A 15,338-nucleotide genomic window follows, 5' to 3' on the forward strand; every position below is an offset into this window, starting at 1 on the left:
TCTTCCCCGGCGCCGCAGGAAGGCAGAGCCCCTCCCGTCCACGGCGGGGGGGAGCGGGGCTGCCCGCGGCCGCTGTGACCCCCCCCGGCCCCGGCGCCCACCCCCTCCGCCAAACACACGCGGTCCCCGGGGCGGGATCCTCCTCTTCCTTCTCGGGACGATTTCGCAGACGCCACAGACATGACGAGGAAATTTTTTCCCCTCCCAGTGACCCCAGAAGTTTTTTTTCTTTCTTTTTTTTTTCTTTCTTTCTTTCTTTCTTTTTTAAACTTCCAGCCCGGCCAGGTGAGGGAGGAAGAGGGGGAATTGCTTACGCCGCCTCCAGCTGCGGCATGCGAGGCTGTCAGCCCCCAGCAGCGCGCACGGTGGAGAAGCGTCTCTCTGTGCCCTGGGAAGCCTAAACGGAGACCCCGACAGCCGTGCCGGCATCTCTGGGGAGAGGGAGGTCCGTTACAGAGAGGAAAAGAGGAGAAAGGGAGTACGCGGCTGGTGCCTGGGACTCCTTCGGCCTTTTCTTAATCGTCTTAATGGGACGCCATCCCTGAGGGAGCCTCCAGCAGCATCGCATACCGGCAGGGCGGCGGGGAGGCCTCTGCTTGCAAATACAGCCCCTCCTTCCCACGGGGACCCCAGACTCTGTCTTAACGCACAGAGAGCGGGGCGCTGGGAGAGCTGGCGGGGGCTGCAGCAGTCAGCAGCAGTCACCTGGCAAAACCGGAGACGCACTGTGAAGCGAGGAAGTGTGTGGGAGATACCTGGCTGCCTGAAAATGCCTAGAAGCTGCAGGGTTAAGATATACATACCGAAGGTGAAGCGAATGACAGTGCGGTGACGTGGGATGCATCGTCCGGGACAGGCCTCTGCTTGAAGGCAGTGGCTTCTGGCACCGGGCTCTCTGCTGCAGAGGGGCTCGGCGGGGCGAAGGGAGGTAGTGGGCAACTTCCCGGGGTCGTGCTGTGGCCTGGCGTGGGAGAGACCCTTCCCATTTGTGTATTTTGGCAAGGTCGGAGGTCATTGCACTCACACTACATCTTATAAAATTTAAGCTGGTTTTCGCAAGCGTGACATCTGTGGCTCAGGAGGCCAGGAATTCACACGGTAACAATTCGGGTGCTGTTCAACTGCTCAGAAAAATCAGCAGAGCCCAACAGCAAGACCACTGTTACAGGCATCAGCCAAAAAGCGGTGCGTGGAGAACATCACAGCTGGATCAGCTTGGGACAGTACAAATAAATACAGCAGGGGGGCACAGAGGTGGAAGATACTTAATAGTTTTCTGTAAAGTGCATAATTAGATAACTAAATCACACTCTTTTCAATAGATAACATGTAGCTAGTAACTGCCTAAATCATTCAGGTGCCACATGCCTCTACGGTAAACCAACTCCAAACCAGCAAATGCAATGATGTCCCAATCTCCCTATTCAAATATATAATTGCATATTTTCTCGATTTAACTGCTACATAACAAAACTGGTTTTAGTTCACTCTGAAGCACAGTCATATGTAAAGAATGCAAACAACTGAGCCCCATCTCTCCAAACAGAAAGGCACGTGCCTGTGGACTGTAGCCTCACTCTACAGCACCTGCAGACATTTCTTTAGAGAAATCTTAGAGAAAATTTTTCAAAACAGAACTGGCGATACTTGAGATGTCAGAGCGGATCCCGAGGCGCTCAGCACCGATTCCCACCAAACCGACTTCACCCAGAACAGCGCTGAGCTGATAGCTGCGATACAAAACCAAAGCAAACAACCTGAAGGCCCACACTTTCCAAGGAGAGCTGCATACCTCTACCCAGAGCAAAGCCCGTGGCAGAGGCCCTTCACTTCACCTTGGATCACCACAGAAGGGATTTTCACATCACTGTCGGGCTACACATCTCCTGAGTACCCCATATTAGCTGTTTAGAGTACTCAGTGTGGCTTCACTGGAAAGGAATTGTTGTGAACCTCTGCACTGTAGGAAGATCTCCACACAGCTCCTTTTGTTCGGGGCAGGCTTTTGTAATCCCTCCTCTTGTTCCAGTACATGGTGGTCTCCCCAGTTCTTCCGTGTAAAAACAAAACAATAAAATAAAATAAAATGCCTTCTCTTCTGACAGTTGCTGGGGTAACCCAAAATAACCACATATCCTAAGGAAGCGAAACTTCTAGGAAGAGAATGGCGAGAGTAACCTCCCTTTTTTAAAGATGTTAGCCTTGTGTTGCTTCTAGCTACTTAAGCAAGGAAAGCAATTGACTTCTGCTCATTCCTACTGATATTTTCTGCCTTTGCAATAGAATGATTTTTGCCGTTGTCAGCCTCCCCACAAACTGTGTGTAAATTAGCAGACCTCCGAGTGTGCTCTCAGCACCTTATCAGAGCTCTGACTTCAGATGGATTCTGCAAGGTCTTGGCTGGGGATCCGCAACTTCTGCTGGGCTAAGGGTGGCATGCACTGTCCTGTAGGCTCGAGCATTAAATGTTTGGTTCTATTTTTCTCTTTCGGTCTGACTGGTGCCACGCTTCCAACTTAATTAAAATATTAAAATCACATAAAACCCTATGTGCCTGTCACTGCCTGCTCATGGAAAATGAGCCTATGTCAAAAATTTTACATCTAAAGGGCTTGAAGCTGACATATTGATGCCACATCCTGAATTTTAGGAGTCCAAAAGGTAGAAGTACTCCTATGCCTAACGCTGCACATGCAGCATTTCTAGGATCAGTTCATTATTCCCCCGAGTACGATTCTGTTCCAGAAAAAGGATTCTTAATCCAGTAGTACAGAAGTTCAACATCCCCTTTTTGGAGTGAAAAGTAAAACTGTGGCACAGCTTTAAATCCTGCCACTGAGCACTTGTGGCATGGCCACCCTGTTGCCTGTGGGTGAGTCGGTAGCCCACTGGAGTTTAATCTTGCTCAGGTGGCAGGACATGCATACATATGTCCTCTCACCTACCGGGTACGGTCCTGAGCATCCCTATTACAGCAGTGTAATGCCAGCCAGCCATTAAATCTGGGCACAACTGCTGTTCATGAATGTTGGGTTAGTAATAATCATCTGTTACTGTGTGGCTCCAGACAAGTTTTGCCGGAAAATGCTCACGCACAGAAAATAAATGTTTGCATTAGTCTAGTGGTGTGCCGAGGAGGACAGCAGGACTCGCAAGATTATCTGCAGCATGGAATGTAAAATGGATGTGCAGGAAGGACGGATAGTCCCAAGGGACATACACATCTTGCAGATGAAAGTATCTTTTATTATTAGCACCTTTTATTGTTGCTCTACAAATTGTATCTGTCATGCACTTTTAAAAGCACATAGAGGGTGGGCATTTGCATTTGACGAATTTTTCATGTGCATGCAGCATGGGCAGAGGCACTGCGCAGCAGCTGCTCTTCAGCAGAAAATGGGAAACGTATTTGCCTTTCTTTAAAGAAAGGCTTTTATCAAAACACATTTTATTGCTTCTTGTGTGACATGTAGGGTTACTATTTTCCATATTTAACTTTTGAGACAAAAGTAATGAGTGGCAGTTGCACCTTAGAGAATAAAGATGCCAGGTGAGTGTGTATTTTATCCCCTTGCATTTTTGTGATCTTACTGTCTCATTGGAGTCATAAAATACTACAGGAATGCATGCATTTTCTTGGCCACTTATTAGTGGCAATAGGCTTTAAAGTAATAAGGAGTATCCACTACTGCAAATAGGGGATAAAGAAAGTAGTTTTCATCTTAAGGAAAAAATACACGATATCTTTTGTGAGTGCGACCAGTGAAGCTTGCAGGTTTCACTACCTCAGTTTAGATCATTACTCTAAAGGAAATAAAGGAACTTATCCATTACTTAAAGGAAACAGATTGCTGAAATAGCAGCAGCCACTAACCAGCCAACATGCACCTCCAGCTGAAACAGAGGTGAGAGGTATTGCAGAGTCTCTCTGGGGCAGGCACACCCAGAGGCGATGATTCTCATGGAAGAGCCAAGTCAGAGCTCGAGGACAGAGGCAGGCTGTGATCTGAAGGCAGCCTGGCTTTGGCAGCACTGCCAAAGAGTTACATTTTCTGCACCGCAGTGACTACCCCTGCCAGGTGATCTGGGTTAAAACCACAGTATTGAGGTATGGAGCAGGAAGAACCATCTGGGGCAGAGAGGGGAGGTATTTCCCTTAGCTGATACTGCCACCAAAACTCAAGTATTGGAAAATACTGATCTGAGGAAGGAGTCTGAATAGCTTTGGTGCACCATGCTGGGAAGAGTCTGAGAGGGGCAGGAGGGGGACAGTGCCTGCCCTGAGGGAAGAGGCTCTCTGGTTGTTCAAGTCTTCCTTTGCCCAAGGAAGCTGACTTTCTACATTCTTGTAAATAAGCAAAAATTGCATCCAAGGTGCCTGGCTCCATTAATAATTGCTCCTTCTAACTGGAACAAGTGTTCAAGACCCTAAGATTTCAGCAAGCCACTTAACAAGTCAAAAAGCAGTCACAGCTCCCAAGCCTGGGATCACCAAAGTCACTTCTCGTCTGGTGACTTTGTAACATCATTCCTGTCGTGAAAACATGGACCGCCTGGACTCTACAGTGAAGGACAGAGTCACATTTCCAGCCTCAGCTAGCAGCCTGGTAAACACGGGAGACCAGAGCCTTTGCAAAGATGCACAGTTAGCTCATTCTGCTCTGTTGCCAGTGCAGTGTTGGAATAAATGAAACGATCACCTATTGCTCAACAGTACCAAAAATAATTTGGAAAGCAAGAGGGATTGAAGCTTTATCCACTTACACAAACAGTAAAAAGACAATAATGAGCTTTAAAAAGCAGCCCACATCTCTGTAATACCTGCCAACCATGTGGAGTGGGCACCCTTTTTCTGTTCTCCCAGGATGTGCACCCTTCTGTTAAAAGGGTTTTTTTAATGTGCAATCCAAAGGCAAAGCAGATCCTCACGTTTTAGTCTTTAGTTCATACAAGATCGTCCCTTCTGAACACCTCTGGTGAGAGGGAGCCCTTGATGAAAGGAGCTACTGACTGAAACATCCTTTCATGCTCCTGTGGGGCAGTTTGAGTGCAAAAGGTCTGCATGCACAGCCAGAGCACTGCTGGGACTGTGTATTCTCACTTTGTTCTCCTCCTCTCTCCCCCATGCTGATTCTGTGAAGTACTGAGCCCTCCTGGAGCCAATGGGAGTTTAAAAAGTGCTCAACATCCTTCCAGCTTTGGCTACCTCATAATATAGCCATTAATGTATGCACAACCTATTTTTAGAATCTGTAACATGTTTTCTGGGTAAAAAACTGCTTGAAAGATCCCTTCCTCTCCCTCAGAGTTGACATTGAATTTGATTTAATAGAAGAGCCTGAAATTCTTTCCATTAAAAAGTGTATTATAAATGCTCAAGAAGCTGTAACTGCAGTTGAAAGCTAGGTATATTCCTGCCAAAGGGTAAACTGGCTTCATCTAATAGGAGAATATTTCTAGTGAAACAATTTACCCTTTATGAGCATTTATCTGGAGACAACACAGAAAGTATAACTTTACTATGTTTCCAGCAGAGCAAAATAAATTAAATATACCTGCAGATTACTAAAAAAACCCACTGGCATAAAAATATGCAAGACAAAATTTATCTGTGTTTTCAGACTCTTAGCGTAGTGCAATCAGCCAGTTAGGCGATAAAAGGTCCACAGTACTGGCCTTCAGTATGGTTTGTAGTGATCCTTTGTATGGCCTAACACTGCAGATGTGTATTGCACATCAAAATAGAAAGCTCTAAAGTGTTCAAAAAGGCGAGCATTATTATTCTGAGTCTGCAGAAGGGGAGACAGAGCTACAGAGCAGAGAAAGCAGCTTGCCTAGGACTGCAGAAAGAGGCTGTCCTAAAGGTTGAAGTATTTGTAGCGCTTGGCACATGGGCTTGTATGCAACCCTTAGAGAACATACTGTTTTGCAGGGGGGAAAAAAATCACATTGCATATGTCCACTGGAGCCATAAATGCACAACAGAGCCATTTGCACAAGCTAAGAACTCTTAGCTTTTTTTTTTTTAAAGGATGAAGCTGGTCTAATGTTCTTCCATTTTTTTTCTCATTATTGTGAAGAAAAATCACTCAGTTTAAAAATGGTAGGCAGAGGATAATAACTTCAAGTTGGGCTTTTGCTTGCTACTGTTGTTAGTAATTGGAACAAATTCTTCCTTTGCTCTTGCTACACTACCCCAGGAAAAGCAATTGGCCTTGTTCTAGACACTGAAAACTCTGTCTGTAACCTAACCAATGGTAACTCTCCCTTAAAATATATGAGCAGTCCAGCTGACCTGCAGTAGACTACTTGTGGTCTTAAAATTAAGGGCACGCTAAGTGCTTAGCTATGTGAATATGGAGCCCTTCAACATCTGCTCAAGGCAAGCAGAAGTTCTCAATGAAAGAAATACATAAGGAAGTCACAGCACCAGGAATGCTGAGTATGAAAGACATGCAGGATTGGACCCTGAGCCTGATAAACAAGTATTACTGAATTGCATTCATTCACATAGCAGCATCCGTAAGATACAGCTCATCAGTGTTTGCTGCTTCAAATACTTCAAGTCAAAACAAGCGTGAGTGATTTGATGTGTCTACAGAGCATAATTAGAGATGTAAACAATGACTGCCATTGCAGAAACTAGAGCAATATGCTAAGTAATTACCTGAGTTATTTCAGTCTGGCTATATTCTGCATCATTAGTATAATTATGGGAATTAAATTCAAGCCCATCATACCTTTGGTAGTTCAGTTTGTGCACAACAACCTCATCCTCAATTTTCATGATGTTTCCTTGATCACCAGGGTGGCCCATGCTCTCCCCCATTTTTCGTTATCTGAGCCACAAAGGAAAGACCCATTAATGAAAACAACGTTAATTATGCTTTCATCAGAATGGCTTCAGAAGGGATTCCTTCTGAGAAACAGCGGAGTGGGGAGTCCATTCGTTCTGTTCCCTTCCTCCTTAAAAAATAAAGTAAAACCACACAATGAATGTCTCTATTTACATTTCAGAGTTCTTTTCATGCCTAATACGCCCGTGTGAATGTACCAAACCTGAGTGAAGCGTGAATAATATGTGACTATTTTTCCTTTTTTTTTCCTATATTGCTCAGCACTCTATTTTTCTAACTCTTCCCAAGAGCAAGAAGGAAACCATTTCCCTGCCCCCTTCCTCTTTGTTTCTTTTTCTTCTTATTCAGGACAGGGCTTGTAGTGAATCTGTTAGGACTATTGTGCTATATTCATCAGTTCTACTTGGCGCAGCTCATGTGTGAATCGAGGCTCTTTTCTCTGTGAGAAAAGATATTTCCCTTTATAGTGTCCTAAGTCAATTACTGTGTTGGCCTTATGTATTTTTTCCCTTACAGCCAGACATATGATAAGTATTTTCCCTAAAGCCCTTTTTATTCATAGAATCATAGAATCGTAGAATCGTAGAATCATAGAATAGTTTGGGTTGGAAAGGACCTTTAAAGGTCATCTAGTCCAACCCCCCTGCAATGAGCAGGAACATCTTCAACTAGATCAGGTTGCTCAGAGTCCCGTCCAACCTGACCTTGAACATTTCCAGAGATGGGGCATCATCTTGGGCATATTATCTGTCATATTATAAAGACCAGAGTACCTTAAACATACATATGGTTTGGTTCATGTATACTTAACACACACTGGAAAAGGTCATGAAAGGTAACATAGCACCTTGTTCTTATAAATAAAGTACAAGATCTGATGGACAACTCTTATCACTCTCAATATAAGGAGGTTAACAAAGAACCCACAAAATTTTTGTGTTTGCATAGGACAGTGACGGTTTTTCCCTTAAACAAATAAGGTCAGTTACTTCAACCAAGGGTTGACTCCCAACTGAACACACTGCGAAGCCTCAGAGGAACATGAAGAATGAAGCAAAAGACATACATTGGTTTTAGTACAGATTGCGGAAAAACAACCTCTACCCATGTTAAAAACCTTTGGGCTTGATCACATAGATGCTCCAAGCACAAAAATCCATCAGGTTTCAACATTAATGATATTTTATTTGTTTTATTTGGGAGAAGATGGGACGCAAAGCCAGTGGGAGTTGTCTGGTTCTTGTTTCCATTCAATGCAGGTATAAAGCTCATTGTATTCCAGTGCTAATCCCATTGGACACCAGCTTAAATTTGAAATGCAGTCAGGCCCAAATTAGACCAGCTAAAAAATCTACAGAAGCCTCCTGGTTTCAGCACACAATGTTGTCACGTCCCATGGGACAGAGCCAACAAACACTGCAACATGATGCACCAAACCAACTCATCTTGTGGGAGAGGGAGGGTCTTTACGGTCAATGTCAAAAGTCAAAGTCCTAAATTTTTGTTGCAAGCAGAGGCTGTGCAGCAGAAATTGCTGCAATATCCTACTACAAAATTACTGTAAATGCAATGCATGTTTTCTTTAGGCCTCCCCAGCACAGTTTTACCCCTAGTCATCACTATATGAGCCCAATGCAGTCCTCAGTCCAAGACCATCTCTTCTGTTGCTTCAGTGAAACTAATACAAATAGAAATTAATTGTGTTAGAAGTTGGCAGTTGTGCATACAATCATTGGCCCCAGAAAACAACTGGAAATTAAGAGAGTTCAAGGACCCCTCCCCTAGAAGGACTAGGTTTTAATGGGAATAGTTAAAAAGAATTTGACTTAAAAAAAATAAAGATGCAATACAATGAGTAAGCAAAGAATGATGCAATACAGACTTCTTATGGAAAATACATATTGTTGAAGCAGAACCAAAAATTAACAAAGAAGAAATCATAAATATCTAAAGATAAAAGAAACAGGTTTCTGAAGAACTCTAGTAGGGAATTTACCAATGAGGGCTGAAAACCTTACTTAACTTCAATTCAGGGACTAACTGTCAAAGAGATTTTCACAACCTCTGTAGATGGGAACTCTGCATGAACAGGGGTTCATTGCTGCAGGAACACCATCTTAGTGCCAGACTCTTTTATGCCACACCCCAACAGTGTCATCACTAACATTAAATGATTTAATGTAGAGGCAAAGAATAGGATAATACAATATTATCTTAATCTAAGTATGGTAAAAATTGCATCTCCTGGCTAGTTTGTTGATCCAGCTGCTTCTCTTCAGTTATTGCCTGCAAAACACTAAGGCTTGTTTTTCCTCTCCTATGGTTTAGATTTCTCAGTTGTCTTATTTCCCATTACCCTAGCTCAAGCTGAGGTGACAAAAACTGCCTAGAATGGTTACTTGTAGCTGCTAAACTAGTACTCTTATTTTTTCTCCTCCAATCTTTAGTCAACATCCTATGTTAGTTCATATGTTATCTCATGGTAACTACTGCACTTAGCCTACTAAAAAAGTTAAGATTAAGTGAGAGGTACATACAGTTAGCCAGATGTTTCTTATCCAAACAAGAGATGTACGTTCCACTATTATGTGCAGTATTCTTTGAATTGTATTTACTTTTGGAAACCTGTTTGACAGTGTATATTCCCAGTGCATGCTCTGTTTAAAAAAAAAAAAAAGTAATGGTTTTCTGAGGATCTGTTTTCTTTGCATTTCAATTGCTTTCTCATAGCATTTGTGATCAAAAACCCATAATGTTGCTTGTGCAGTGAACCTTCTGAACAAAAAGATCTGGAATTAAAAGCACTGTTAATATTATAAGGATACTGTTTGCTCACAGGGTCCCAAATGCAAAACAGTATTTGTTAGTTGCTGCAAGAAATTTCTAATAATTCGGCTTGCAGGACTGGATGAGAATAGAGGGAGAACAGTCTTTGTGAGGACTAATGGCAATGGGGGATGCCTTCTGCCTCAGCCCTAAAGATATTCCCCATAAGAATTGGAAGGTTTTCTGCCTCTGAACATTTTGCAGTGACGTAACTACACAAACACAGCTTCATCAGTGCAAATCACTAGGGAGCTCTGATCGCTCCCATGTACAACTATGTGTCAGCACAATTAAACACAGATGCCAATTAAGCCCATGCAGAATTAAGCACAGAATTGAAGCTTTGTAGCAAAATGCTTCAACGGGACCAGAATTTCAGTTTTCTTTTCCTTCCTGAAAGGAGTCTCCAGGAAGGATCTAGAGAAGACAGAGGCATCTGCATAGAAGAAAAAGAGATGAGAGACCTTGGGAAGACCTACAGGGAATAAGAAAACCGACGGTCTAAAGCTTCAAAAGCACAGCAGCTCTCTTGTCTTTTTAGCTGCACAGAAAAATCAATGCTAGGGCCTTGTATCCTCCTATCCTGAAAGGAAACAAGAAAGACAAAGGCAAAACAGCATAAATATCAGCCATCTGCTTGGGGGGAAGCTGCCAGTCACATAGTTTCCAATAGGTGATGGACGGACACAAGCCCGTCCTTCTGGCAGGTGGGGCAGCAGCAAGCTTTTGTTCCTGCCTTGCTTCGACTCACAAATGCCACCTTCTTTTGGGCAAGAAGATGAGCAACTTCTCTCTTCAGAGTGGCTTGATTACACCCCATGCCAGAAAAAACCCTGTCTTCAAAGGAGTTAAGAACATAACTATTTTATCTGTAGCCAGCCCCTTGTGCAGCAGCTGAGTAAAACAAGGGAAACTCTTTCGACTTCCTCTTCTCCACAGTTTTCATTTAAAAAAAGTGTGTGTGTGTGTGGAGAGATTCAACTGCCTCCTAATTGTTCCCCAGCTTCCCGTGAAAAAGGTCTGGACCTAAATCCCAGGAAACTTCTCACTCCCTGTCTGAGGCAGGACTCGGGAGAACAATAGCTGGCTATAATCAATGGTGCTGCAGCAGAGACTTGCTAAAATACATGTTTGCATTGCTATCTTCTACTGAGAAGTGCCAGTATATAATAGCAGCACATAACTGTTACAGCAGAAAAGTATTAGTAATTCTAAGTGCTGAAAATCACCAACTAATTTATCTTTTAGCTTCTCTGACGACTGCTAGCAAGAATGATCTCCCTTTAAAAAGAAAACCAGATGGATGGAATAAAAAGGTCTACAAAGAAATCTACCACAGTACAACCCAAAACCATGGCACAGTGTGTTTTAAAACAGAAGAGCTCATTTTTCCCAATGCCATCATTTTTCATCTTGATTTCAGTTCCAAGGATTGGTGATGCCATAACAGCTGAGATGGTGAAACAGGGTGGCCCTAGAGTCATTAGTCTTCATATCCTTCTCAATGTTATATCACAACCTTCAAAACTGAGAAGCATTTTCTTTCGGTGTAAGCCCAAAAGCTATTTATCCCATAGTAGTTTTCCAAAGCCATATTTGGTACTCAAATGAGTTGGCCTAATTTTCCCAGAAAAACAACTTCTTTGCCTCCTGGAGCAATGACAAAGCTGTCCAGCATGGAAGACAGAGCCTGAGTAGCTACTCCTTCACGTGGTTGCCACTACCAGACAAGAGACCCCAGCACATGACTGAGGAAAATAAATATCAGAATACATAACAGGCTATGTCATTCTATAAAGTTGCCATTGTCTCCAGCTTACTTCCCACCATTGTCAGCATAAAACTATTAAAAATACATAATGCTTTCCAGTTTGCTTCAATACAGATGATAAGATCTCCCCTATAAAGGTCTTCCTCTTCAAATCCTGCTCAGATTTCCTCTGATAGCAGGGGACATTAAAAAAAGTAGTAGATTTGAGGCTGACTTCTTTGAGAAGAAGGTGAAGTGTCATCTCTTATTTTTCTCTCACATTGCTGACACTCAGTTGAGTCTCCCACTCAGCACTGGGATCATCCAAGATATCAGCTGTTCCAACTGATTCAGAAACTTGAAAAACCAATTCTGAAAACAGCGAACAGGACTGGAGGGCCAAATCCTATTTGTCTGGCTTCAAGGCAGAACTGCACATTGAATCAGTCCTTCTTTCTGCAAGAAAGCACAAAGCATATATGTGGTTGTATAAGCATCAGCAGCTTACTTGGGGAGATCTGGTTAGACCACCTCACATCAGATAAATTAAGAGGCCAAGTGGAGGACAACATCCTCTGTCCTGTTGAGAACTGGGAGGTTTCATGATCAAACTCTCTCAAAATCAGGCTACTTACTAGAAGCATCTCTGCATATGAATGTCTGGTGCCTACCCACGGGCACTCAAGCTTGACCAAGTCACACAGTCTAAAAATGTCAAGACCACCAAGGAAATTCTGTGAAAAAAACAGGAATAAAACCCTTATTGTCCTATCACTACAAGGCTTGCTTTCTTCCTTTGTTACAGTAATTCATTTTGTACAGATTTAACAAGCTAAATCTTGAAGTCCTTCCTAAAACAGATTTGGATCCAAGCTGCCCTGCATACTAGCTGGCATAACCGAGGTCAGAATTCAGACTTTCATTCTTCTCCATTGCTTTCCAGGCAGCCCTCCCGCTCCTTCAAAATAAAGTGTGGAAGCCAGTTACAGAATTAAGAGTTCATCTCTACATAAGTAATTAGAAGTGCATTTTTCTTTGCCGTACTTTTTGCCTTATTAATAGCACCATGGTATTTCTGGAAAGTAATGCTAGCTTTAACAACTAATGATAATTTTAGAAACAGAAGTAACACTTTGCTTTGCTTTTCCTAATAGGATTCAAGAAACACAGTGTGCAGTAGAAACCCCGGCTGTGCATCATCTCAGTCTCCCACGGAGATCATTCCCAGGGCACACGTGTTTAACAGAAGCGGCATCACCACCTTTCTGTTCCCAAGGACAGGAAAGACTGCTGGAAAGAATTCATCACAGTTATTAGGCCACAGGTTTCTTGTGCTCAGAAAGCATCACCGAGCTCTTAACTCCTTAAAGAAACGCTCTTCAGAAAGCTCAAGGGCTTGCTTCTGTGCCAGGGAGGAATACTCTGAGGAATAACCCCTGGCTTCAGTGCTGGCTGGGGCATGCCTGGCCGTGGAGCAGTGCTGCGGAGAAGGACCTGGGAGTGGTATTGAGCTGGCCAGGAAGGCCAGCAGCATCCCAGGCTGTACCAGCAGCATCATGGGCAGCGATTATTTCCTTTTACTTGGCATTCATGAGATTGCACCTAGAATATGGCATCCAGTTCTGGCCCCAGGGCGAGAACGAGGACAGTCACGTAGGACAAGACCAGGGGAGGGCCAGGGGCTGGCACACAGGTGTGTGAGGAGACGCTGAGGGACCAAGGCTTGTTCAGCCTCGAGAAGGGATGGCTTCGAGGACCTGACAGCAGACGCCCAGCACCTTTGAGAAGAGATAAGGAGGGAGGTGCGCAGCAGAGAAACAAGGGCCACAAATTGAAACAGGGATAGAAGGGGGAAAACTCTGCACTGGGACAGTCAGGGAGTGGCTCAGGTTGCCAAGAGAGAGATTGTGCAACCTCGGTCCTTGGAGGATTTCAGGACCTGACTGGATAAAGCCCTGAGCAACCTGGTCTGTTCTCATCGCTAATCCTGCTTTGGGCAGGAGGTTGGACTAGAGACCTCCTGAGATCCCTTCTAACCTAAATGGTTTTATAAAAAATTACAAAGCAATAAAAGTGGCAAGATATCTACGCAAACAAGTAAAAAAAAATCCACCCCTTGCCACAGTAGAACTGCAAAGTTTTAGGAAGCAGGATTTTTCAGATGCAATTTATAAAACCAAAACCAAACACCCCTCCTCTTCCTCAACAATGTGTAATATTGAGCCATTATACTAAAATCTACTCCAGATATCATTATCTGACACTCAAACTTTGTCCTGACCAGTCACTTCAGAAATTAATGCATTTGGGATTCAGAAGAAAGAAATCCTTTCCTTTCTTCTGGCAGGTATTCATAGCAAAGCAAAGAAGGGAGTGTATTATTAAAGCTTAACTGCTGTTGAAGCTTTTGAAATAGGACTTTTGCCTGTTTATTCCAAGAAAATCCCTGCTCCCCTGCTCTACAAACACAAAACCAGACTAAATCCACTAGTGTCATCCAGGGAGATTCTTATCCTGTTTACACTGGCCTGAGTCTGAACAACTCCTCAAGAAAGAAATTCCTCTTGATCTACACCACGGGGACTGAGAAATGCACGCCCCGCTGAATCTCAGCACAAACAGCTGTACAAGAAAAAAAAAAATCAAGCTAGGTATTGCTTAAGAAGAATGAAAAGGCATCAAAAGAAAGCAGTTAGTGCATATCACTCTTTGTTGGCACAGGTAGGAAGCTGCATAACACTCTCGGCTCCTAAATTTATGTGCCACATAAGTTGGCCAAAGGGGCCCATGGGACCTGAGCAGGGAAGGCTGCTCCCCACCATCTGCACAAGGACTTCTAAAGTCCTCTCAGCTGTATGGGGATATGCATGAAATGTCCAGAGTGCTTATTGCATGTCCCATCAAAGGGCCAGACAGGGTATTGCCTTCCCACAGAAATGAAAGGAGTCAGAAACCACTTGCAACTCATACTGCTGCATTAGCTCTTTTAACATTGAAAACCATGGGCCTGGTTTAATTCTTCATAATGACCTAGATCGGTGATGACCAGCTTGAGAAAGATATGCAGGATCAGGTTCCACATGACGAAGAGTTTTAAACTAGATTCTGGGTGTATTATAGATTTTTGATCTGGAAAGACTGTCTATATGGCAACTTACAGGGTGAAGAGTAAGCTCTGTGCTGAAAACTTACCTCATTCCATGCTTTGAAATGCTACACTCTGTTTTCAAATTAACTCCCATTCCTGCTTGGGTAATGCAAGTTTAAATACTCCTTCATATACATCTGTATTTTAAAAAGCATTCCAGAATGAACCCCCTCCACTCCACAAGAAAAATGCTTTGGGGAATTTGTAGGAGGATTAGAGCTTTAACAACAACATGAAGAATAAAATACTAAAATCATATAATGCCTTTTCAGAAACCAGCCTGTCAAAAAGTGGCATTTTCTTTGGCAGTTCTGTGGTAGAAAGCCCTGCCCATGAATCGTCTCTGCTTTGAAGTCTTAGCACTTTTGCAAAATAGGAAAAATTGAATCTGGAGCATAGGGACTGTAATTATACTCCATCATTCAAAATAAGGGGGAATAAAAAGCACATGCTTCCTTGAGTCTTAAAGCTGTAATGGTCATGACCATGAAGGAGATGGTAAAGCCTCGGGATAAAATTCCAGCTTTGCTGAAGTTGACAAGGGCTCTACCACAAGATTTCACACTTAGCATTTCACTCCAAGGACTTGAACCTGGCCTCGTGCTGGTGTAGGTCTCGTTTTAATGTTGGCATGCAATGACGCACAACTCCCACATTTCAAAGGGAAAAACCCTGGGTGCAAAACTCTTCTTTTCCTCTGCCTCACCCTCACCCAAAAAGAAACATTCAAGTCTTTAGTTAAGTAAACAATACAGGA

This window comes from Ciconia boyciana, chromosome 2 (genome assembly GCF_034638445.1).
Source record: "Ciconia boyciana chromosome 2, ASM3463844v1, whole genome shotgun sequence".
NCBI lineage: Eukaryota > Metazoa > Chordata > Aves > Ciconiiformes > Ciconiidae > Ciconia > Ciconia boyciana.